At 40.1% G+C, this 5,192-nt stretch overlaps 1 long non-coding RNA gene across 1 annotated transcript in view; it reads left to right on the forward strand.

Annotated features, from left to right (window-relative positions):
- Positions 1-12: 12 nt before the first annotated feature.
- The window catches only part of LOC135578473 (uncharacterized), a 30,290-nt gene continuing 25,110 nt past the window's right edge, over positions 13-5,192 (forward strand). The window contains exon 1 of the long non-coding RNA XR_010470132.1: positions 13-84. This is a non-coding gene — a long non-coding RNA (uncharacterized LOC135578473). The remainder of the gene's footprint in view (positions 85-5,192) is intronic.

The raw sequence follows: 5,192 nt of genomic DNA on the forward strand, positions 1-5,192 counted from the left end.
GTAGGGAAGAGAGCAAGTTGTTCAGACACTGTCTCTCTTTCAGAGCCACACAGTGAGGTGGAAGGATGTGTGCTACAGTGACAGGTAGGCGCTATTTTTAACTCTCCCAAAGGCCACCGTTAACAGGTGGAGTAGTATGGGCCAGATAAAAGCAGTTGGGTCATACTCGTTGCTGAACATGTACAAGTAAGCCATATGCATGACCTCTCCTGGTAAGACAACACAAGGTGGGAGAACATCATGAGGTCCCCAGGCAGGTGGGACAGACTTGTCTGTGCCATGAACGATGTTCAGCTGCAGGAATTGGCTTGAGAGCCAAATGAGTAGGGCAAGCCCTGTAATTCCCAGGGCATGGGAGTTTCCGCTAAAATACTTAAGGTATGGTCATGGGTGTGCCCTAGCTCTTGCCTGGGGTTGGGATGAGTCTAATGTAGCTCTGCTGGCAGCATCCCAGAGTGCAGGACTGAGCAGGTAGGTGTAGTCAGTAACACTGACTGTTATGACTTCTGAGTCCCCTGTGCCTTTATTATATTTTTTTACCTTAGTACATTATAAATAAGATTACATTACAAGGCTGGCATCTTTCTTCTGAAGGAAATTCCCTTTTTGTTTTGTTACTTGATAATATCTTAAACCTGGCTGAATAACTCCAAAGCCACAAAGTGTGTGACTAGGCTGTGGTCTGTTCTAAGGGAGACAGGACAGGGATAGAAGCAGTTGTCAGTTCTCCTTTTAATGTGTTCAGCAGCATCTAAAGCTGTTCTGTAGTTGTTGTCTTTTAAATCCTGACCGATGTCTTAATGCAGCATTGCTACATTATGAACACAGATGTTAGTATTGAAGACAACTGTCTTAACAGACTGCTTTTCAAGAAGTCATGGAAACACAACACAAGCCTCAAAGAGAAAATATAGAGCAACCTTTTGCTAGGTACTGCTGTCTGTAAGACTTGTTTTACCTGTTCAGGCCTTTTCCAGGAAATACATATCATTCAAAGCCTACTTTGGCCATTTTATTTATTTATTAATATAAGGAGGTGTGTGAAAAGCAAAACAACAGCAAAGCTACAGGAACTATAAGATTATGTGACAGAGAAGGAATGAAAACAGAGCAACAGCACAGAACCTGGTAGTTTCAAAGTACTTCAGACATTATGTTAAGACGTACAAATGCTGCTGTTGACACAAACGGGTGTTCTTTACCCTTTTCATCAGAACTGTCTTTTAAGTACAGTATCCTTCCTTTAAAGAGGGAATGCAAATCAAAACAGTTATGATAAATAACAACCCTGTTTAATGCAGATAACTGTAATTAACTGGCTATGATGTAATGGAAATCTCATTCTAGATGTACCTCTATGCATTTTCTTCTGTTGATGGGCTGCACCTGACAGAGTTTTCCAAAAAGATGAGTCTTTCTTACCTGTCACCATGGCCTCTGCTGCAATGGCAGAAGCAGAGCTAAAGGCAGGACATGGTGGCAGAGAAGCAGCCCTTGGAGTTAGATCCTGCGGTATGGTAACATCCCCAGACAGCCAGGCAGAGAGTGGGAGATGGGTGGAAGCAGATTAGTGATGAGTGACCTAGTTTTCTCCCTCATTACATCTTCTTCAAAGATACCCACCATAGTGACCGAAAAGCAATACCAATTAAGTTGGGAAAGCCACCTCATTAGGGGAGATTAGTGTACACACTATAGCTGTACAGCACAGTTACCACTCAATGCCACTTACATTGAAATAATTTACAAAGAAGTGTGACTGGAGCTCCTTGAAGCAGTTCAGTAAATGTCCTCCACTGGAATAAGGGAGATACAGGCCAGTGCCGCATCACTGTTTTCATAAAGTGATGCCTCAGTGGCTCTTTGGCCCTCACTTTGTGCTGCATTACAGTGCAATGCTGAAGCCTGAATCCCTTACACTCAGAATCAGCAGCAGAGCTCCACTGATCGGACTTGTCCCTAATGAATATTCTCCTTTTCACATGCTCACAAATACAGTTGTGGGTTTGGGTTTTTTTTTTTTTTTGCTTTTCTTCTCAGAGGGTGAGGGAGAAGGAAACAGAGGAATAGGAAAGCAGCGTAAGAGCCCAAACCACTGAAGGAGTCAGACTGAGTTTCACCTGAAGGGTGGTGAGGTTAATTGGTACTGCACAAGTTCAGGAGCTCCATTGAAGTCAGCCAGTTGGAGGCACAGCTCTCTCCCTGGTTTTGGCTCTGTTGTTCCCATACGGGCATCTCAACAGCTTTTGTTCATTACTCTAGCCCTGTGTATTAAATGAAATAAATACAGAATGATGAACTAGCAAATGGAATATACCAAGTATGGTGGCAAAGAGCTCAGAAAAGACTTGAACATGCCACATCTTCAGCTCTTGAGGCTCTATTTTTGGTCTCGGTATTGCAACTGAACTTCACAAACTCTGATCACCATACTTATGTGCAAGAATGTGTGATTTTTAAACAGCTGAGGAAGAAGAATTAGCATTTTTATCAGCTATTTCTGAATATCCCATACGGCACAACAGAAAAAAACCTTCAACTCTCCACATTTCCCAAATGCAGGGTTAGGCCAACTCCTGTCAGTGGTTTTCTGTGTGTCTGCATGGCATAGAAAAGCATAAAGCCATGAGGTGCTTGATAGGCAACAGTTCTCCAGCTGCGGGTGTCCTGCTGCACATGACATTTGTTCCCCAAGAAGAGGCTGCAGCCCCGCAGGCTGGTACTTGCACTTGAGATGTTTCACTAGAAATTTAAGGTTAGTATACTATGGTACATATCCAAATAACCTAAAAGCCGGATGCACATGTCAAAGACTGACATTTTAAGCTGAAAAATATGAACTGTCTGGAAATAAAGTGGCCATTTACTCAAAATTTTCAAGCTTAAAATCTGTAGAACAGCTTTATTACAAGCGGTATACTCAAAGAACTGACATAGGAACATGGTAGAGAGGACGAGGCTAGAATTCCCCCCAAACAGTTTAGTTTGAAGCTAATCAGCTCCTTGCCTACACAGAACTAGCCCTCAAAGTCCAAGGGAATTTATTTGGTTTACTTATTTTGTAGTGTTTTTGCAGTATTTATACTGCAAACCATTTTAAAGGTATTCATTTTTCTTTATGAAAAATCATCCCCTGTAGTTCTCATAGATATCTCTTTGGTTTCTGCATCTGACATTGTAGTATTAAAGGCACACAAGAGTGATTAGAAGCCAAATTCAAATTATTTGTGCTTTTATTGTTTTTAAAACTGGGGGCATCATAAAACTAACCCACCTACAGTTTAGGGCATGGAAGCACAATAAAGGATTATGCAGAACTATTGTTGCCAAATTAGCTTCATTGTTTTACCGAATTTATTTCTTACTCAGTTTTGGTGCCTGACTTGATGGTGAAGGAAGAACAGGAAGTAGGATTCACTGGCACTACATTCTGTGAAAAGGGCTTTCTGTCACAGATTCCTTTTGCATGATAGTTCTGGTAAATCCCACCTTCATTGTCTACTCTCATCAAAGTAGTGGTCAGGGGAATTACAAGTCAAGAGGACGGAACAACAGCCTAGTAGTCTTGGTCTCATCAGAGTGGAACAAGAAGCCAAAGCCATCAGGTTATGCAGAAACACATTCGCAGATGTTTTTCTTCTGTGGTACAATACCTTAAAGTATTATTTTTTCCCCCCCAAACAGCTGAGCAGGCTGTAGGTACATAGTGACAGCAGCATTAAGATAGTTTGAACTTTAAGGAGGGGAGCAGGCTACTTTAGTCTTATAGAATGAACAGGCACGGTAGAGACAGACACCAAATTCATACTTAGCCTTTTTTGTAAACAATAGTAAAAAATAAAACAGCTATCAGGGTTTAGGGAAGAAATACATTTTAGAAGCTTTAAATATGCAGAAGTGATATTTTGCCAACTTTAAGAAGTGAAATTATAGTGAGTCACCAGTAAGGTTTTCTGCTGTGTCAGCCTCCACAAAAAACGGCACCTAGTGCAATAACTCGTAATATATTACATCTAGTAATAGATTTCGGTTTCAGAAAGCGTATTGTGCTTTGACAGATGCTGAAATTAACTAAATTAAAGATGTCAGGAGCTACAGTTTTATTTCAAAAACTCAGACAATGCCAACTAGTTTAAGAAATTGCCCTAAAATCCAAAGTTTCATCCTACTAACACACAGCACCACAGTTGTACGAGCAAGTGGACTGGTGATGTAGGACCCATTTTCTTTCAGGAAGTTTGCATACAGAATCTACAGAAATGTTCTGATCCTGATGCATGCCATGCATCCATTATTGGATGCCTAATTTTTATTTTCTTCAAGATGTAATTTATTCAGTATAGTTGTTCATCAGCAGGTGATGCATTTCTCCATGTGCCACCTTTACTGCATCACTACCATAAGCAACATTTTAAGGACTCAAATTTGAACAACTGATCCGTAGTTAAGAATCTCTTCTGAAACTTGTCAGTCCACAATTCAATATTCTGAGTCTATTTTAACAAACACACTTTAGGGAGTTAAATGTGCAACAACATATGTGTTGTTCTTAAGTAAATTTAGGTATTTTGAAAATATGGAGGCAATTCACTAGAACCACTTTGGAATGCAGGAATTAGAGAAGAGTACCAACATGTTGAAAAGAAAGAGGATTTATCCCCTCTTTTTCAGTGTTTCAAAAGTTTTCTAAAGTAAATTAACAAGATTTAAAAAAACTGAACTCGTTAAAGAAGTCTCTTGGCAATCATTTGATCAGGCTATACTTTTTACACTTACTATTCTGTGGCTGGCAGTAGAAAGTGACCACAAACTTGAAACAGAACAATAAAGTGATGCTCAGTGTGTGTGTGTACTGAAAGCTTAAGTCCTCACCTTGATCAACTACTTCTTAGGGTGTTGCCCAAGACTCCTATTACTGGAGTCATCAGCAGGATCCTTAGTGTAACTACTGTGCTTTTAAAACACATTACAGCAGAAACCACCCACGTCAGATAAGACAGTTTTACTCCTAGGAACAAACACTGCAGACTTACCCACTTCCTTCCAGAAGCTATGTTTTAAGGAAGTTTAAATATCTACCAGCGATATTATTCACTGAGGTAAAATGTAAAAGCACATTTTAAGACTTTTTACACCACAACCTTTGATTTAACTGTAAACAAACAAGAACACCATGGCTTCAATGAAAGTTA

Source organism: Columba livia, chromosome 2, assembly GCF_036013475.1.
Source record: "Columba livia isolate bColLiv1 breed racing homer chromosome 2, bColLiv1.pat.W.v2, whole genome shotgun sequence".
Taxonomy (NCBI): Eukaryota; Metazoa; Chordata; class Aves; order Columbiformes; family Columbidae; genus Columba; species Columba livia.